This window comes from Amborella trichopoda, chromosome 2 (assembly GCF_054954075.1).
Source record: "Amborella trichopoda isolate Santa Cruz 75 chromosome 2, AtrichopodaSantaCruz75HAP2 v2.0, whole genome shotgun sequence".
NCBI classification, from domain to species: Eukaryota; Viridiplantae; Streptophyta; class Magnoliopsida; order Amborellales; family Amborellaceae; genus Amborella; species Amborella trichopoda.
In genome coordinates, this window is record NC_142337.1 from 48,992,071 (window position 1) to 49,014,510 (window position 22,440).

The following is a 22,440-nucleotide window of genomic DNA, read 5'->3' on the forward strand; positions in this document are numbered from 1 at the left end:
GGAATCGAGTCTATGTAGTGGTCCGGTTTACTTTAATTGTTTTCCTAATATTTCGGTATCTTTGAAGAATTCCAACCTTCTTAAGGTCCTTACACTTAATTTGAAAACTCGGGGATTTGATATGAATCCAAGATCTTAAAACATTGCATTAATATATAGAATTTGCTATAAGGTAATGAATACGCTTAGTCCAAATGTATTACAAATTGATACAAAAGGTCAGACTGTATTTTTCCAGACAAACGTGGAAAAATCAAATACGTTAATTCCCAAGTCAATAGATTGGTCCCAAATAACTCCGCTACAAACTTGGACCATCCATAATGAAAATCAACAATACCTAGCACCTGTTAATAAAACTCCCAAGCAAATAATTGAGCATCCAGATGGAAATATTGAACTACACTTCAATTCTAGTCGAAGGACTAGATTAAATATACTTGATGACAGCACAATCAAACCATCAAGAAGGGTACCTACTCCTTCAAGATTTCCACCTCATCAATAAACAATGAACCTAAAATACAAGGATTGTCCAGAACAACTAGTAATGTTCATATACCCCTATATCAGCCAATAGACCCTAACCCTTCAACAAACGAAGTTACCCTGTCTGATCTAGACCTACAGGTTTTGACCCTGCAGAAAAAAGGAAAAATAGATTTAGAATATTTAAAAAATGATTATCTGTCAGCACAAAACAAAAAAGTAAGAAATTGGTATTTACAAACTTTTCAAAAAAAAATGATAGATATGTGCCATAAAAGATATAATAAATTTTAAAAGAACACAAACAGAATATTGGATACTTTGAGTGGCTAAAAGCAACTCTCAAAGAAAAAGGGTACCCTGTACCAGACTTTTAAATAAATACTATGGAAAGTCCATATCAGACTTTCCAAACAACAGAAGGAAGCGAAGAAAGCATACATTCCCCCGACTAAAGTTTGAAGACCTGGTAAAGGCCCTATAAAATTCAAAAAATACTGTCTCCCAATTGAATAAAAGAGATTCCCTCTGTCAACCATCTAAAAGGTACCGTACCGACACCTGTCGATTCTCTCTAGAAGATGTCGTACCTCCACCGACACCATAGTACCTCCACCGACAGCACAGTGCCACCACCGACAGCACAGTACCTCCACTAACACTATCCGTACCTCCAGCTGGCCATAGTAACCACCACCTGCCAAAGAAGTTACTATTAAAGATGTGGACTTATACAAAATAGTTAATAATCATTTGAGTTCCGGACTCTATGAAAGGAAGAAGAAGTCCTCAGTGAAGGAAGATCGGAAAATCAGCCCTAAGCAAAGCCAGCTCTCTGGTTCCAGCTCTCATCTTCTTCTTTCCTCTTCATCTTCTCTTTTTGTATATACTCTTACTTCTTACCGAGTTCTACACTTTCCCTTGTAGACCTTCCGGATGTTGTACTTCTTTCAACCTTTTAAATACTCCGGGTAACTGTTTCTCTAACCTATTTTGTACTTTTATGTTTCTGCATCAGATGGCATGATATACCATATGTGCGACTGTAATTTCAGTTCTCTACCTAGTTACAGCCCTGACGAATGGAAACTATTTCATAGTTTTTGTATTTGCTCTCAGTAAGTCTTGTAATTTTCTGTATCATAATCTTGTTATAAATAAATGATTAGTTATTGTGTGCTATGCAATCAAAGTTTATTTTTAGCATTAAAATTCGAGGTATTATACATACCAGTTGGATAATTTTAGACATATCTCCCTTCTCTATATTTGTGATATTACTTGTTTGTGATAATAGAGGGAATCTCTTTTATTCAATTGGGATACATGTATTTTTTGGATTTTATAGGTCCTTTACCGGGTCTTCAAACTTTAGTCCTACTTTTGTGAAAAGTCTCCATAGTCGAGCCTTTGTAAAAGCTCTTCATCTTCCACTCCTATTTCATTTTCGTCTTCGTTTTGAGAAGAGTGTCATATTATTTGCTTCTTCTTCAAACATTTGTAATAACTGTTTCTTTAATTCTTCTTTTGTTGCCTGCGGATTCTGTTTTTTCATTTTATTGATGTATTCTTAAAAGCTATTTAGGTTTTGATATTAAGCTTGCCCTAGTATTTTCTTCTATATTATTTTCTCTGATTCTAGGGCTTTATTTTCAAATACATCCCACCACTTTATAAAGATCTTTTTTCCCAATCTTGGGATATATTCAAAATTGTTAGTTGTATTCTCAGATATTCCATATTGCCATTTCATTATCCATGGTATTTGGTAAATAGCCATGAAGTATAGGTGGTTGTCTATATTGGGGTCCTTTCCATTGAATTCAACAAATTTAGCTTGAGATATTTGTAGGCTTTGAGGAAGAATCTGGGAGCCTGATCCTCAGATTAAGAAACAATTCCTAAACCAATAGGGGAATGTCTGAAGGACAGGCATTTTAATCTGGATAAACCAGGTATGAGAACTATTATTATTTTGGAAAGAAAATACTTTATGCCAAGCATAGATGTATTTTGAGTATTTATTATATTTATTGTGAAATTCTTGAGCCTGTAACTTTTGTCCTCTGAAGGGATCTGAGCCCCAATCACTGTATGACAATATTTTTCTTATTTGAAGCTTTGAGTAGGCAATTATATTTGTATTCCGCTGGTAGAAATGTACCAGGGTGATTGAGCCTATCTCAAGTAAAATAGCTTCATACCATTCACGGGTTTTATTCTGATTTGATGGGTTTAAATTGTTCATAAGATAAAGGTTGGCAATTTTATTTGGGTCGACTGCCCAATGGACATCTTCTATAATGGTATCTATTAGGAAAGTGGTTTCTTCAAATTGGGACTTTCCGGATGAAGATACTTTATTTGGGATTGGTGATTGGATAAATACTGGAGTCTGAGTCTGGGTTTGGTATTTGCTTATTTGGCTAGAATATTTTGGATAAGATGCAGGTGACAAAGGTGGATAGCTCATTATTGGGGATCCTACAGGTGAGGATGAAACTATTTCCATTTTGGCTTTTCCTTTGTTTTGGGGATTTATATTTGTATTCATACTAATATTGTTGATATTAAATTTTTGTTGTTGCTGCTGTTGTTCTTCCTCCTCGCTGCCCCCTGCAAAAATTCGCGTGTGAGAAAATCAGGAAGGTGATTGTCAGTACCAGGGAGATGTTCAATAGTAGTGTTAAAATAGGAAAGAATAGCTTGCCAGCGAGAAAAAATTTGTTTAGAAATCAGATTTTGGGCATCTTTATGCAATATGTCTTTGGCAGCTTTACATCAGTTCATAATAAAAATGTTGTATTGAGGATATCACTCTGGAATTTAGTAACGCAATGGACTATTGTTAATATTTCCTTTTTTATAATGGAATAATTTTGTTGTGTACTATTCCATGCTTTGGTAAATCGAACTAGTTGTTCTTTATTCTCTATTCTTTGTTTGAGTATTCCTCTTAATCCGAGTTCGGAGGCATCACATTCTATAATTTTATAGGCATTTGGATCAGCTAATACTAAGCAAGGTAATTACTTTGCTTTACCTTTGAGGTGTTGTACTGCAAGAGTATGTTTATCCGTCCATTTCAGATGATTCTTTTTTAACCTGTCATATAAAGGTCTAGTTATGATAGCTAAATATTTAATGAAATCAGCAATATAGTTTAAGCATCCTAAGAACCTTTGCAGTTCTGTTTTTTCAAGAATAATATCAGGAAATTGTATTGCTCTATCTATTGGACCAATGGTTCCTTGAAATATATTATAGCATAAGAATCTTATTTTTGTTTGGCATAAACTTATTTTTCTAGCTGAAACAACCAAACCTGCATTTCTTACCGCATTCACGAAAGCATTGAGATGCTTGAAGTGCTGCTGAATGTTTTCTGAAAAAATCAAGACATCATCTATATACACAATCATAAATTTTGTATAAGGATTAAAAACATCTTTCATAATCTTCTAAAATTCAGACGGGGCATTTTTTAACCCAAAAGGCATTACATTCCATTCATATTGACCAAATGGGACATTAAAAGCTGTTTTATATCTATCTTTTTCATTTATTTGAATTTTCTAATATCCTGACTTCAAATCGAATTTTGAGAATATACATGCATTAAGTAATATATCTAGTTAGTTTTTTTTATCAGGTATTGGGTACCTGATCCATTTTAATATGTTATTGAGAGGTTTATAATTTATTACTAGTCTAGGTATTCCTCGTTCCTTTTCAGCAGCATTTTCTACATAGAAGACTGCACAACTCCAATGTGATGAACTTTTTCTAATTAAACCCAATTTTAAGAGTTCATCTATTTCTTTTTTGCATATTTCTAGAAGTCTCGAGTTCATTTGTATGGATCTTGCTTTTGTAGGGATTTTACTGTCAGTAACGTCTTTATATGGTAGGCTTATCATGTGTTTTTTTCTATTCCAGAAGGCACTTGGTAGTTCATTACAGATTTCTTGTTCTATTTGCCTTCTAATGGTCTCAATTTTTTCTTTAACTTCTGAAAGTAATAGCTGATCTTCTTTTTGCTTGTATTTGATATCAGTTTTTAAAGAGCATAAGAAATTTTCTTTATTTTTTATAGTTTGTTTAATAATATTGATTTCTTTTACTTTTGGTTTGTCTATAAATTCAAATTTGACTTTATGACTATCTAAATTTGCTTCTATTCCGATATTATCTATTTTTAAGGGATAAAGCAGATTTAAAAATGGAGTTCCTAATATTATTGCTTGACTTAAGCCTTTAACCATAATAAAAGGTATATTGAAGCAGTTACCATTGTTGCATACAGCTGCGTTTGATAATTTATAATTGATTATAAGTCTACTACCATCCGCAGTGTTAAGTATTTGAGTAGTTTTATCAAAATATTTTGTGGGGACTAAACCTTCTTTTATGCAGTTTAAATCAGCTCCAGAATCAATCAATGCTAATGATTGGAAGCTGTATTCATTTTGTATTACTATTCGTACTAGAGTATACCATTTTTTAGTAATGACTTTATCTATGATATTTAAATAATTTTCTTTTATTTTCTCTGTTTTAGAGATTCCTGATGACTCAGGTTTATCTATTACAGTTCTATTTAATAAAGTTTCAAATTCTAGTTCTTCATTAGATTCAGGTTCAGAGAATTCCGTAGCCATTTCAAGTATTCTAATTCTATTCTTTAATTGTTGTACTTCCATTTTTACCTCATTAATTTCTTGTTTTAAATCTGCTGGAGTTGGTTATCTTTGTATAACTTCCCTTTTATTTATTCGTTTGAGGATTTATTCCTGAGGTTTTATCAATTGAGGTCTTTTAGTTTTGTCTTTAGCTACTTGTACATATTGGGTTATTGCTCTCTCTTTTCTTCGGGATCGGATATTTTATCTATTAGATCAAGGATAAAATTTTCTTCTTTGGTAAGAGTATGGCAGAAACAGTCTTGCATTTGCTCATCTGTGTCTGAACTAGTTTCAGATTAAGAGCTATTCCATATTAAATGTTCATCTTCTATTTTCCCTATTAATGAACCATCATCGGATGTTGAAGAATCATCATTTGATTGGTTTTCTATTTGGATAATATTATATAATTGATTTTTTGTTTCTTCGTCTAGACTTAAAGCATCAATTTTTTTTTTTTAACTCTACAATTGCTTTTATAATGTCCTACCTTTGCACATTTATAACAGACTGACAGTCTCTTTTTTCCTTGCTTTCCTTTTGGAGCAAATCTTTTGATAAATTTATCCTTTTGCTTATATTCCTTTCTCTGAGATTCCTTTCTCTGAGGCTTATATTTTCTATGTCTCGAGGGGTTTTATATTCTTTATGAGAAGAAGGAGTTATACTATACCCGAATTATTCACAAAAGTCTCTTAATTCTTTCTTTCCTGTCCTTTTTTTTTTATCTAATTGTCTTTTTAATTTTAGGTCAGTGCATAAAGCTATTCCTTTTGCACAAATTTCTGCAGATAATTCTCTTAATGTATATTGGGAATATGGGATTATACCATTATTTTTATTTTTTAATCTATTTTTAACCTTTCCGGCAAAAAGGTAAGGTAATCCTGCTATGAATTTCTCCTTCCAATGGTCTGCACTACTGTCTTATCTTAACAAAAGTATTTAGAAGAGCACGTCTTTGTATCATTTGTAGTGAGAAAGAGTAGGGCATCTTAGGTTAAACAGTAGATCCTCAGATTTAGCATCTAGTAAGGAGGTGCTACCTACAAAGTGAAGGGTTATGGTATATATGAGTGTATTTACCGCATTACTTTCAGTATGGTGAATATCTTGATTATGTTAATTTTTAACAACCCACTGACGAGTAGCAGCTAATATTTGATTTTTTGTATTTTCATTCATATGGAAATCCCACCAACCTCGAAGCCATCCTGTAAACCCACAGATTATTGCTTTTGCAACATCTTCGTCATGGCTTCCAGAAACTTTGCATGCAGTAGCATACATAGTCATATGCCTCATTGTATTTAATATTTGGTGATCAGACATCCCATCTATATTCTAATTTACTATAGTTCTTCCTGAGTAAGATACAGTATGCGAAATTAGGTCTTCTTCGAATTGTATATCTACAGGTGTTGGCCTAGTATGGTACATTCGATGTAAAGAGGTAGGCCTCCATTTTTTCCCATAATCTATTCTATTAATATTTAAATCTTCTTCTTTAAAGGCCTCCTCAATTTGTGATATGTCATTTAAATTTACTTGTTCTTGTTGGAGTACCATTGCTTCAGATTCTAATACTATTCCTTTTCCTTTTGATTCTTTTATATTTAACTGGGATAGTCTTTTTACTAATTCATCCATTAAATCTTTATTGTCTTCTCTAGGGGTAAACCGATCCTTGTTTAATGTAGGAGGGGTTTAAACATTATTGCTTTTTCCTTTTCTTCAATTTGTTTATATGGTTTATTTATAATGTTTTCTATGCGAGTAGTCTATTTTCCTAAAGAATGAAGATATAAATTAGTATAATTATTCTGTTCTATTATATGTGGAAGTAGTTCAATTTTATGGACATGTTCTCCTGGATTTATCTTATATGGTGAAGCTCTAGATTCTAGTTGTCCTTTTTTTATGATAAGAGCTTTTTCAGGGGGATGTATGCTTTCTTCGCTTCCTTCTGTTGTTTGGAAAGTCTGATATGGACTTTCAATAGTATTTATTTCAAAGTCTGGTACAGGGTACCCTTTTTATTTGAGAGTTGCGTTTAGCCACTCAAAGTATCTAATATTCTGTTTGTGTTCTTTTAAAAATTTATTATATCTTTTATAGCACATAGCTATAATTTTTTTTTTGAAAAGTTTGTAAATACCAATTTTTTATTTGTTTATTTTGTGCTGACAAGTAATCATTTTTTAAATATTCTAAATCTATTTTTTCTTTTTTCTGCATGGTCAGACAGGGTAACTTCGTTGGTTGAAGGGTTAGGGTCTATTGGATCATATTGGGGTATATGAACATTACTAGTTGTTCTGGACAATCCTTGTATTTTAGGTTCATTGTTTATTGATGAGGTGGAAAATCTTGAAAGAGTAGATACCTTCTTGATGGTTTGATTGTGCTGTCATCCAGTATATTTAATCTAGTCCTTCGACTAGAATTGAAGTGTAGTTCAATATTTCCATCTGGATGCTCAATTATTTGCTTGGGAGTTTTATTAACAGGTGCTAGGTATTGTTGATTTTCATTATGGATGGTCCAAGTTTTTGGTAGATTTATTTGGGACCATTCTATTGACTTGGGAATTACTGTATTTGATTTTTCCACGTTTGTCTGGAAAAATACAGTCTGACCTTTTGTATCAATTTGTAATACATTTGGACTCAGCGTATTCATTACCTTATAGCAAATTTTGTATATTAATGCAATGTTTTGAGATCCTGGATTCATATCAAATCCCTGAGTTTGTAAATTATGTGTAAGGACCTTAAGAAGGTTGGGATCTTCAAAGATACCGAAAAATTAAGAAAACAATTAAAGTAAACCGGACCACTACATAGACTCGATTCCACTATTCTTAGTAATAAATCTGAAAATTTACTGTGACGACTATCTCGTAGGCATAGTAATATTGAATTATTTAATCCTAGCCTTGTAAGAGGTTTAATTGCGACTTGTATTAGTCCTATATGCAAATATTTATAATTTTTATGTATATGTGATTGAATTATTTTATTTGATAATAATTTAAAGCTTTCCTGTTCACTAGTAATAGATAAACTTTGTTCAAGTGTTTTGATAGCATAACCTACCTTTAGATCAAATGTTCCCTTTCTATATATATCAGTTATTGGGATTTTAGGAATATTCCAATTCTGTATCTGTTTTTTTATATTTTCAATTACTATTTCTTCTTTATTTTTAATTCGTAATGTGCTATTAATTGAAGCTAAAGTCCTATTGGATAGGTTCCCAATAAAATTTTCCATTTGGAGTTACGGATAATGACGCTAGGCAACCTCTTATGTCTCTGCGACCTCAACGGCTCTTTCTGGCCTTAATGGTCAATTGGACTGGGCGCCAATGGTCTTAACTCTCGGACTAACTTCCTAAATGGATAAATTTTATTAAGTTGCTAGACCTTAGGATTTTAAGTCCAACTACTTAAAGCATTATGGCTCTGATACCAGTAAAACCAAGACCGATGTTTAGACTGATTTTAATCTAATCAAAATAACATTTCAAGTAGTTGTTATAAATATTGTTTTAAATATGCAAACTAAACAACTAACTATTGTTATTAAATATTCAATATTTAAATCAATAGTTTAATCAATCCTAGAAATAATAAAACAAGTAATATCACAAATATAGGGAAGGGAGATATGTCTAAAATTATCCAACTGGTATGTATATTACCTCGAATTTTAATGCTAAAAATAAACTTTAATTGCATAGCACACAATAACTAATCATTTATTTATAACAAGATTATGATATAGAAAATTACAAGATTTACTGAGAGCAAATACAGAAACTATGAAATAGTTTCCATTCGTCAGGGCAGTAACTAGGTAGAGAACTGAAATTACAATCGCACATATGGTATATCATGCCATCTGATGCAGAAACATAAAAGTACAAAATAGGTTACAGAAACAGTTACCCGGAGTATTTATAGGGTTGAAAGAAGTACAACTTCCGGTAGGTCTACAAGGGAAAGTGTAGAACTCGGTAAGAAGTAAGAGTATATACAAAGAGAGAAGATGAAGAGGAAAGAAGAAGATGAGGGCTGGAAGCAGAGAGCTGGCTTAGCTTAGGGCTGATTTTCCGATCTGCCTTCACTGAGGACTTCTTCTTCCTTTTATAGAGTCCGGAACTCAAAGGATTATTAACTATTTTATATAAGTCCCCATCTTTAGTAGTATCTTCTTTGGCAGGTGGTGGTTTACTGTGACCAGCTGGAGGTACGTATGGTGTGAGTGGAGGCACTGTGCTGTCGGTAGAGGCACTATGGTGTCGGTGGAGGTATTGTGGTGTCGGTGGAGGTACGACATCTTCTAGAGAGAATCGACAGGTGTCGGTACGGTATCTTCTAGATGGTTGACAGAGGGAATATATATATATATATATATATATATATATATATATATAACACTGCAAAACGCCTATAGCTAAAGTTCTATGTTACTTCACCTACGACGTTGTCATTGTCCAAGTTCATCACACTGTCACATACGTCCGATAATTTTTGAATTTTAGTATTTTTTACTAATCATAATGATTTTCAATTTTGTAGATGTGTGCGTCTTAGTGAGAAGCACCCAAATAAAATATAAAACAAATAAGTTGGATGACAAAATAACCTAAAATCCCCCCGATAAAGTTTCAAGGGTATTTTCATCATTTTATTTTATGACTATTATTTTTTTATATTTTATTTTGGTGCGACTAGGTCATGTGTACGTACACCCCAAATTTAAGATAAATCTGATTTATAAAAAAATTATTAAAATGAAAATACTATCAGACAACTGTGATTATGTGATAAACTTAGATGATAATGAGGTGTAGGTGAAGTCCTGTAGAACTTCACCTATAGACGTTTTGTAGTGTTTTCCTCTCTCTCTCTCTCTCCCTAGATATATATATATATATATATATATATATATATATATATATATATATATATATATATATATATATATATATATATATATATATATATATGATGCAAAATCAGAGAGATCTTCAGAGGAATATCCATCAGATCTGTACCACAAACTGATTTTTTAAAAGAGTGATAGAGAATGGGACAATCAAATTATGATATGATGTCACATCTTATCAAAACAAATATATCCGCTTTCAGATAAGTGGCACAGCCAGTATCAATCCAAAAGCACGAAATATTGAATGAAATATGAAATAAAACCTAGATCTAACAAAATAACTGAAAAAAAGAAAAAAAAAAAAAAAAATAAGAATGAGAAAAATACTTGGCCAGGCCAGTTGGCTCGGCAAACCTGAGGCTTCGAGGCCTCGCCCATATCAGAACAAGCTGAGTTTATACCGTGCATCCTCTTTTGTCTCTCTCTTCATGTTTTGACCAGGCTTTGGCTTGGTAGAATGGGCTGCTTTTAGGTTGTAGGTCTTCTTAAATCCAGGGTTTGCTTACGGTTTTTTCTGGGTTCTCACTATCTTTCCTATATGTTCCCCTTTTCTTTTTCTGATCTTTTTGGCCTATACATCCCACCCAAAAAGAGGTACGACAGTGCACATCCCCCTCCCCTAAGAGGTACGTGATAGTGCTTTTTTTATAAACTCAAAAGGGTTGTGTAGAATGGGTAACTACTAAAACCTATAAGATTTGTTCGAGGTAAAATGGGTACCTGAGTTGTGTAGAATGGATAACTACTAAAACCTCTAAGATTTGCTAGATATAAAATAGGTAACAATTAAACACTACAAGATTTGCTAGGATGGGGACCATGGATTATTGTGGTCTATGGTTTAGGGGTCTACTGAAATAGTGTGGTCTTATGAGTTCAGAAAAACCATAGAATTTGCTAGTTTTAAAATGGGGTATCTACAGTTGCCCCTCTTTGGCACTCCCTATCTTTCGAGAAATAAGTGAGTGAAAAAAAGTATTTAAAAGTAGGTTTAAGGGGAAAAAAACAATAATTACCCAAATACTAATTAATAACCAACGGTAGTTTGAATGCACTTGTCTCGTGGACTTTGTTATTTTTCTAATCCATAAGGTAAGAATAAGAAGAGCTCAAATACCCAAATTACATGGGTAACATCTTTCCAGAGAAGTAATAAGGGTATCTAAGAAAAGAGCCCCGGCATTTAATTGTCTAGTGCTTGATGATTTGCAACATTATGTCTTAGACTCAATTCCTACCTAGAGTAGGGGCCTTCCACCCACTAACTCACAAAAAAAAATAGTAACAATGGTATTTTGAAATCTCACATTTCATTGACATGGTTCTCTGTATTTATTCACCAAATAAATACAGTAGGTAAAACACCCTAATATTCTATATTCCTCAACGCAGATAATTGAATTACCCATGTTTTCACTTTTTTTTAACTATAAATAGACTACTGAAGATAAATGGTCAAAAGATTGTGATCTGCATCAACAAAAGATAAATGGTATCTTTATATATATTTTTTTTCAGATAAAATGATCTATTTGTAGACAATCCCAATTTTTCAAAGACATGTACAGCGTGTTTGAAAAATTTCCGTTTTTTTTTTTTTTGTTCTTTTGTCTTAAGCATGATGATGCCAATTCACCCCTATTCAGGGTAACGGAGCACTGGTTTGTATTGAACCTTAGAAAATTGGATCGTCTATGTTCACTCTTCTTATTCTAATTTTTTCGAGGACGCTTTTTTTTAATTTGTTTTTTATCTTTTTTTTCTTTTTTTTTTTTGAGGTACGATATTTTGCACTTCATTAGGGGCCTAAAATAGTCATAGAAATGCTTCCGGGTTTTGACCTCTAAGTTTAAAGCAAACGGTTTCTGGAGAGGCAGAGCCATTGATTAACGTTTTCCTTTTATTGTTCTTTTGCCGCCCTCTTTCATAGTCAAGTAAGGCTATGGGGTAATCATACATTTCTCTTGTAAAATACCGGATGTAAATAAGAGAACTAATTTCAAAATTTCATAATCATGGCAGTTTATGAAAAGGAAGTCTTCCGGTTAATATAGGCTGAGTTAGCTCGGACTCGGCCTAGTTACTCAGGCTTGACAAAGATTGTAAAGTATTTTGGTCATAAATATTATTTTTTTTATATTTTTTTATTTTTTTTAATTATTTTGAAAATATCTTCAATCACAACATGATTTTTCAAAATCATATTTTTATTACTTTTTTATTTTCATTTAAATGTGTTTTATTTAATCTTACTTTAAATATGTATTTTCTATTTTTTGGGATTTTTTAAACACTTTTTTTCTGCTAGGCCCAACTCGGGCTGAGTTACTCGGACTTGGGCATCCGCAGAGTACTCGGCCTGAGTCCTTCATTTGAACACTAGTTACAATATTGTCATCCTAAATTTATATTTTTAGTTTTTCTGTCAATCCTAACCAAAGTTTTAAAAATCCACCGATCAAATTGAAACTAGCTGGTTTGGATTGAAAATTGTTAGGGCCAATCCAATTCCACCTAAATATTGGGAACCAGCTGGTTTTGGCCAGTTCTCTTACAAAACTAACCGGTCTATCAGAGAACCGGTCATACTTTACTTATTAATATTTTTCCAATTTTATATTCCCTATTTTTTTTTAAAAAAAATTATTAGCTAATTCACTGAGCCGAACTGCAGATCCAAACTAGTTTTCCAAAGGGGCTATTTGGACCGTTATTTAAACCGTGCTCTACTTCATTTCACTTGCCCTTTTTTTATGGACGAGTAAAGAATGGATTTTGATCTCATAAGGAAGGGAAGGGTGGGGAAGATAAATAGTTAGGGCTAACGATACCATTAATTAAGACAGTAACTCTCCCCAACCCCATGCTACTTTTTCCTAGACAAGTGGAGAATGCTTTGTAATCTCGTCATAATGTGATATTGTTCGTAGCCAGCGGCCCCATTCGAAACGGCGAATATGACCACATGGACCAACGAATTATACAAGTTTTCAAACACAATTATTCGATTCAATACCCTCTTGCTTCTCACTCAATTTTCCTTGCCTCCTTTAGCCAGAAACATAAATGTCCCCACCCATCCCCCAACCTCAATTATTGGATTCTAATTGCTTCCTTTTAGCAGGACACACAGTGTGCCATTTTCGGTTTTGGGTGACTCAGAGGGCTCCTATCTTTTATAGGAATTGAGCCTAGAACATAGCAATGCAAATTATTAAGCGTTGACCGATTAACCTTGGGCTCTTTTCTCCAAACACAATATGCCTTCGGAACAAATCTTCACACAAAATAGAAAAATGGATAATAAAACCAAAAACTGCAATAGCCAATATACAAATGAACATTTCCGTATATTCCATACATGCAAAAAATATTATTCTTATCAAAGACAAAATGTATAAGGAAAACAAAAAAAAAAAACCCTTCCCCACACACCCTGAAAAGTTACACAGCCCACAATCTTAAAGACCCACATAGAACACTATCCAGAAAAACCAATTTTATAGGGAGAAAGAGAATGATCCTAAGATGGAGAAACAAAAGTCTTGTGATCAGAAAGCCTTTCCTTGTCCATTGGATGCCATTTCAAAGGCGGCATCGTCATTGTGAGGGAGGATTCTTCCCCAAAACCAGTGTTTCCTCCACACAAGAGCCATCTCTTCAATGGGAACAATTTTGGTTTCGGGCAAAAAGAAGTAGATGAAAATGGTCATAACAAAGACCCATCCGGCAAAGAAGAAGAAAAGGCCGAATTTTAAGTGACAAAGCATAGTAAGGAAGGCCTGAGCAATGGCAAAAGTGAAGAAGAGGTTGGTGGAGACATTGATACTTTGACCGGCTGAGCGAATCTCAAGGGGGAAGATCTCAGAGGGGACAAGCCAACCGAGTGGCCCCCATGACCAGGCAAAGGCCGTGATATAGACACAAATGAAGAATACAACCAGGTCAGCGTATCCTTTGGAGAGCTCACCTGTGCCTGAGATGCCAAATTTTACACCGAGGAGGATGCCGATCAGAACCTGTATGTAATCCAGCAAAAAGCACAATGTAGGAATACATTACACTTAGCAGTATGGCATTCTTGAGATGATAAAAATATAAGAAGTTAGAAATAGGCTCAAAGCTCGATGATTAGGTGGGTCACAATAAATAGCATCTTAAGTTCCATTTCTATTACAAATAAAAGACCCTATAATTTCTATCACGAATAAATGTCCCCATCTACTTACCAAAAAAAAAAAAAAAAGAGGACCATCTCCAGGGAACTACCTAAAAATTTAGCAATGAGCTCTCAGTGGTCACGGAACCCATCCCAATTGAAATACCAAAATGAATACAAGAAGTTACCTGAGAAGCAAAGGGACATGCTTCCTGCTACAAAATAAATGGATTAAAAAACAAAGGTATATGAATAAGAAACCATGGTTTGTCTATTTAGTGAAGAAAGGGGAATTAAAAGGACATAACGATACCAGCTCATGTGAGAGAGAAGGCTAGCCAAGGTATTATTGTCTCTCGCCGTGAAAGTCAGCGACTTAAAAGATTTCCAAAACGAAAACGACGCAATCACTATGAACCAATGGTTTAAAAAGCGGATCGGTGACTTGGATCGGGCACCTCAAAAACCGATTCAGATTGAGAATCGGTTGAATTAAAGCTTCAAAAAAATTCGAAAAAATTATTAAAATTCATGATAAATATTGTTTTTTAGGAATCCAATAAAAACTAAGGGTACTACATTAATAACTTTCATTTTTTTTATCAATTTGTGAATATTGAGATGCTCTTTCCCTGTATAAACTTAAGTATTAAATTTGCATCACATAAAAGAAAAATCATAGAATTATCATGGATAAAATATATAATTATACATAGACTATAATAAAGAGTAGACTAAATCAATGAAAGAATGGCCATTAAAATCTCGTTTTGGCGAAAAACCCTAATCCGCTAAAAAAACCCAAATTATTACGGCCAAAATAACTATAATCCAAAATTATTACAACTTAACTAATTATAATATTATATGCTGAAATTATAATTATTAGTTTACATTTTATAATTATTTTATTAGACAAATAATAACAAATTAAAAATATTTTACAATATTATCTAATTTAAAATGTATTATTGACAACTGTAAGAAAAATAGTACATTACATGATTTATAATGTAAAAATTAATAAATAAAATAAAAGATTTGGTTATCAATGTAAAAATTAATAAAATGTATACAAATTGTAAAAATAACACTTCAATTTTTCAAAAATTTAATTTTTTAAGTTTCTATAATAAATTTAGTGAAAGAAATTTTTAGTAGAAAGAGGGAGATTTCCAATAGAATAAAATTTTTATTTTTTATTTTTTTATGCCTTTCTTATTATTTACAAAAATAATTATACCACTATATACAACAAAAATTAATTGCTATACAAAAAATTAACCTTTTTTTTTCCATTTTTTATGCCTTTTATATTATTTACAAAAATATTTATACCACTGTATACAACAAAAACTACTATGCAACATATATACAACAAAAACTACAAAATATACAACAAAAACTACTAGACAACATATATACAACAAAAACTACAAAATATACAACAAAAACTACTATACAACATATATACAACAAAAACTACAAACTGTAACGCCCAAGGGGGTTCGACCTTGAGACATCAAAATTGTAACGCCCAAGGGGATTCGACCTTGGGACATCAAAACTGTAACGCCCAAGGGGATTCGACCTTGGGACATCAAAACTGTAACGCCCAAGGGGATTCGACCTTGGGACATCAAAACTGTAACGCCCAAGGGGATTCGACCTTGGGACACATCAAAACTATAGCGCCCAAGGGAATTCAACCTTGGGACATCAAAGCCAAAAACAAAAGTCATAACCATCACGCTGTCTCACTGAATGTAATTATTAGTTGCTGATTAATAGAATATATTTACATTGTTTTTCATTTTATGATGTTTGGAAATTATCTCACATCGAATGATGGGTATTCAACTTTGCTTTATAAATACCTATGTAATATGAAGTAAGGTATATGCACGGAAATATGGGGCAACTTCACACGTGGTATGTGGCACGTGATTTTGTCACACGTGTTCGCTTGTCGCACATGTTCGGATACGTGTTCGTATGTCCGTGTCAGAGTGGTGTCATCAGAACCGCCGATTGATGATGTCATCGGGCGGTTTACTGTTTAAAACCGCACGGTTCTCTCTAAACACGGGCGGTTCCCGTTTTATGTGTGGTCCCGACTCGTTCGGTTTTCTCTAGATACGGGCAGTTCCCATTTTAAGTGTGGAATCGGCTCGTTCTGTGGCGATTCTCGAGTCGAACCGGACGAGTCCCACTCGACTCGGCATTTCTTTAAACCCTGTTATGAATATTTAATATCCAAAAAGACCCAAGCATTCTAGCAAGGAAAGATCTTTTCAAAAATCCCACCCTTATCTTTTCAAAAATCCCACCCTTCCAGAAAATGAATGCTATATCACTGCCTTGAGAAGTGTTCGAAGCCAAGAGTCAGGCACAGGCCAGGTGGAGTTACCCAGATTGGGTTGGGTAGGTGGAGTTACCCAGATTGGGTTGGGTAGGTACAGGCTAGGCTAAAAAGTGTTTAGAAAACATATAAAAAAAAGTTTAAAAAAATATGAAAAAATATCTTTAAAGTAAAATCAAATATAAAATAGGAGAAATATATAAAAAATGAGTATCTATAGCCACAACATTTTCCAATAATTGTAAAAATGGTAGAAAACTTTAAAAAACACATTAGGTATAATGTTTTATTTTTTTAGATTTTTTAATAATTTTCTTAAATTTTTTAAAAATCCCAATCTTAACCAACAAAACAAGGCTTAACCAAACCTACCCGAGGTCGAGTACCTAAGGTGGGTTGAGCCGACTCACCTATTTTTGCAAACCTAGATAACGTCTAGAGATGGAAAAAAACAAGAGTTATATGTAAGAACTTGCAGAAAGCAGCGCCTGATGATCTGACAACAAATAAATAATCTTTTTTCAGTTATCAAAAGGTTGAAAAGAGACCCTCAAATTCGTTAAAAAGACACAAAAGTGAGAATCATGGATATCATGCCAATAGTGATAGGGAGAGAGAGGCAATGCTAATTAACCCTAGAAAAAAATTAGCAATAGAATGAATAAAACATAAGTAAAAAGCAAAGAAATCTTACCTGGGAAATTAACATCTGAATCCCACCCACAGAAACAAGAATCTCCTCCCAAACATATCCATTGTAAAGATGGACAAAAATGTGGCGACCACATTAACCACACCGGTAATCACTGCAGACATCAGTGATGCATTGCTACCGAACCCAATTGTCTTAAAAAGAACAGGTGCATAAAACATGATCACATTAATCCCAGTCAACTGCTGGAAGAATGGAATTGCAAGTGCCATCACAAGCTGAGGTCTGTACTTCCTCCGAACAATGTTACGCCACGGGTACTCCACTTTCTTTGAGGCCTCGCTAGCGTCAATGAGGTCCTGAAACTCCTCTTCAACATCATCAGCACCACGAATGCGCTTGAGCATGGCATGGGCCTGGTCAGGGCCGCCACGCTCGATGAGGGAGTTGGGAGTGTCTGGAAGGAAAAGGGATCCAATGGTGATGATGGCAGCCGGGACAGCAGCAAGCGCAAGAGACACACGCCACCCCCACCCACCCTTGATCTTGGCAGTGCTGTAGTTCACAAGGTTGGCAGCCAGGATGCCAATTGTGATAAAGAGCTGGAATCCAATGTTTAAGCCACCCCGAAGCTTCGCGGGCGCCATCTCCGAGAGGTACAGGGGAACTGACTGTAAAATTTTCCATGGAACAGAGTTGAGATGGGAATTCAAGTCAATCCAGATAAGGAGTCCATAGAGAATGTACAAAAGAAAGCAAAACAAAAATTAAAATCATTTGTCTGATATCTAATCTGTTTTAAGAATTTAGACTCTGTAAAACAGAGGACAGGGGTAAGAGAAGAAACTCAAAGCCAAAACAGGGGCTTTTTAGGAAGAGAAGTGGGTTTACAAGTTAAAAAGTAAAAAAAAAACGTTAAAAAAAGTTAAAAGTTAAAAAAAAAAACGTTTTCTAAGACCTAAAATATAATGGGTTCTATTAACAAATTATTCGATGTCCATTCAACATGTGAAAGTGTATTGATCTGCATCATTTCGTAGCTTTAATTGTGAAAATAAATTTTCAATATCTTGAGACCAGCCATCTATCTTCTTTATAATTGAAGTTACGAAAAATGAGGGAAATATGTCAAATTATTCATATGAACAATTTTACACCTTTTATTTAAAATAGGCCAAATATTAAATGCTTAGTCCTTCATTTTGATAAATTTCTAAGAAAATAAAGATGAAAGAAATTAAAATGTGAGACGCGAACAGATTTGACTACAATCAATGACGGGAATTTCCCGTTGTTTTCATCAAAATTAGATTATCAAAGAATCCAAAAATTAAAATAATTTAGTCTCCTATCAAATTGGGCCACTTGAGTCGTTTAAAACTGGAAAATTACAGAAATCTTTTTTGCCTAAAAACTTACAGGAAAGACGAAAGAAAACGAAAAGTAAAACGAAGTCGTCACATAAAACATGGCGCCACTTGGTTATCCACGCCATTCCGTAGAAACTCGAACCAACTTTTGTCACATTTGGAGAAAATAAGGACCGTTTTTTTGTATTTAAACCGGTGTTTTAAAAATCGAAGAGTCGGATTCGACTCAAGAACGGGCACAGCCGGTGCCGCACGTGTACGTTTGAAACACGTGTGAGGTTATCTTAATATTTCTACACAAACATTTTAGTTTATATTATATACGTATTTATATACCAAAGTGGAATACCCATCTTTTGATGTGAAATAATTTCCAAACATCATTAAATGAAAAGAGAATTTAAATATATTCTATTAATCATCAAATTATAACCGCATATGGTGAGGTGGCGTAGTGGTTAAGACTCTTGATTCGTCATGTGACCTCTCAAGGTCGAGTCCCGCAGTGGGCGTTATTTTGTGTTGTATAGTTTTTGTTGTATATATTGTATAAATATTTTTGTAAATAATATAAAAAGCATAAAAAAATGAAAAATAAAAAATTTAATTTTTTATATAGCAATTAATTTTTGTTGTATATAATGGTATAATTATTTTTTAAAATAATATAAAATGCATAAAAAATTAAAACATAAAAAGTTTATTCTATTTGAAATCTCTATCTTTCTACTAACAATTTCTTCCACTAAATTTATTATAGAAACTCAAAAAAATAAATTTTTGAAAAATTGAAGAGCTATTTTCAAAATTTGTACGCATTTTATTAATTTTTACATTAATAACCAAATCTTTTATTTTATTGATTAATTTTTACATTATAAATCATGTAATGTACTATTTTTCTTACGGTTGTCAATAATATAATACATTTTAAATTAGACAATATTATAAAATATTTTTAATTTGTTATTATTTGTCTAATAAAATAATTATAAAATGTAAACTAATAATTATTATTTCAGTATATAATATTATAATTAGTTAGGTTTTAAGATTATAGTTAGTTAGGCTGTAATAATTTGGATTTTTTTAGCGGATTAAGGTTTTTCGTCAAAACGAAATTTTAATAGCAATTCTTTCATTGATTTGTCTACTCTTTATAACAGTCCATGTATAATTATATATTTTATCTACGATAATTCTATTATTTTTCTTTTATGTGATGCAAATTTGGTGGTTAACATAAGTTTATACAGGAAAAGAGCATATCAATATTCACAAATTGATGAAAAAAATGAAAGTTAAAAATGTAGTATCTTCATTTCTTATTGGATTCCTAAAAAATAATATTTATAATGAATTTTAATAATTTTTTCGGATTTTTTTGAAGCTTTAACCCGACCGATTCAGCCGATTCTCGATCCGGATCGCTGATTCATCGATTTGAATCGGTTTTTAAGATACCCGATCCGGCTCACCGATCTGCTTTTTAAAGCATTGATTTAAACATACAACAGAAAAAATTTCAAAACGATGATACCTCATGTAAACGGAGACTCTAATAACGCTGCATACTACATGGAAAGTAAAGCCACTGTGAACATTAATTTGCAAGAGGCCACAAAAACAGGGGTATGCATATAAATATCTCAAACAAAAGAACGAAAAATAGTTCTGCTTTCAAAGGGACATGTATGATGGAAAAGTGACATTGAATCAGATCCGTACAGTTACATCTGAAAAAGCTTGTGTAGGAACACGATTTCTGACAGGGCATATAAGTCATTACAGACAACATGAAATCATATATTTAAGAGGCACAAATAAAACGTGTACATCGAGTACAGTGGCTTTGAAATATGACAAATACATGGATATTAATTAATAAATAAAACAGAAAATATATAACAATGGCAGGAAAGTGAACAGATTTCGTGCAAAAACTTGGGAAGTCTTCGGAAGGGAAGAGAGAGAGAGAGAGAACTGTTCATTGTTTTCAGATTTAAGATTTCAAAAGCTATAATGGTAAGAACACTAAATGAAAATTAGCCCAAATTTGTAGAAAAGCAAACCCAAAGAACGTGGGAACAAGAAAGAAAAATAACGTCAAGGAAATAGATATTAAATTCCATGTAATGATGATCTAAGATCTCAAATCAATTAGGAGAAAAAAAATTCATGCAAATAAAACACCATTACATTAAAACTCTCAAGTACTGTCTACTGAACAAATCGACACGACAGAGTTGAGAAACTGGACAGAAATATTTCAAAACATAGATGCAAATCAAGTGAATGCAAATTTAGAGAGAACGAGGTGACCTGATTTGCAAATCCGACTCCAATACCAAGAAGGATGCGGCCTATGATAAGCATGGCTACATCTTTAGCTGCGCCATTAATGGCGGCTCCTGCCAAAAACGTAACGCCACCGATGAGCATCGAAGGCTTCCGACCAAACCTGCGAGTGACCCACGATGCAAAGAAAGAGGCGATCAAACCAGCAACATACAGAGAAGACATGAAGGTAGTCAGTAACTGACTGTCAAATTTACAGTACTGATTTCCAGAATCCGTATCTCTCTGCATCTTATCATAAACAGAAGGGAAAAACTTCTTCAGAAAAGGATCCATGGAAGTAACTCCACCTGCAAATAAAGCAAAGGGGAAAAAAATTAAGATAGAGAAAATGAAAGTTAGACAAGCCATGAAGGGGTTAAAAGAGCGAGAAAAAGGCATTTACAGGGAGCAAACTAGAGAAAATAGAGAAGCCATTATAGGTGTAGAAATGAAAGGAAAATGAGTTGAGATCATGGGATCAGTACCTGAAATTCCAATATCATAGCCGAAAATGAGACCACCTGTGGCGGCAACGACACAGGTGAAGAGGACGAACACGGTCATTCTTCCCGAATAGTTTTTCACCTCACCGGTGGTAACAAAACCACCCCCGGCCATTGTTTTGTTTGTGAATCTTTCTTTTCTCCCAAAAACAAGAGTACTGTTGTGCTTCTCCAAGAAACAAAGAAAACCAAGAGTCTTTCTTTCTCTGTAAATGAAAAAAAGCAACCGTCTCCGTAGAAACACAAGGGAAAAAAATCTCTCCTAGATAAAGAAAACCAGAAATAACAAGCAGGAAGAAGGAGAAGAGGAGTGAAAGCAAGGAAGAAGAGAAGAGGCGGAGAAGTGGGAACGGTCGGAAAAGAAACAAGTGAGGGGCTTTATTTATAGAAAACAGGAGGGGGTGGGCATTGGGGTTAGGGTTAGGGTTAAAAGGGCGAAATCACCGCTGGCATATTTATCCGGATTGAGATAAGGAATGATAGTTAAAATTATGGAGGATGTTTTGGAGTGCCTGCCTCTTAACACTCACCTTCTCTCTCGCTATATCTCTAAGTCAACTTGATGGGGAAAATGGACACGGCGGGGGAGAGTGGCTCGTGGAATTCAAAAGCTCGTGTTCCCACCAGTTTGGAGTTTTGTTAGACTGCATACTCTTAAAGGCTCCACATTTTCAGATATTTGTTTAGGGTATTTAAGTAATTGATTAAAAATAAATTAAATTTTTTTAATAAAAATAAAAATATTTATCAAGAATAGTGGACAATGACATCATCGATACGGTGTGACATCACCCCCAAGATGTATTAATTATTTTTAACTATTTATATAATATTAATATTTTTTTATAAAAATATTCATTCTATCCTTCTAAATGAACAAAAAATGCTTTTATTTTAAAAAATTTGTATTACATTTCAAAGT

The 22,440-nt window shown here is 33.4% G+C and overlaps 1 pseudogene across 1 annotated transcript; it reads right to left on the reverse strand.

Annotated features, from left to right (window-relative positions):
- Positions 1-13,463: 13,463 nt before the first annotated feature.
- LOC18431663 (sugar transport protein MST3-like) lies at positions 13,464-22,144 on the reverse strand (annotated as a pseudogene). The gene is made up of 4 exons (XR_016050647.1): positions 21,501-22,144; positions 20,998-21,323; positions 17,348-17,976; positions 13,464-14,151 (listed from the first exon to the last, which is right to left on the reverse strand). The product of XR_016050647.1 is annotated as a sugar transport protein MST3-like (transcript).
- Positions 22,145-22,440: the final 296 nt, after the last annotated feature.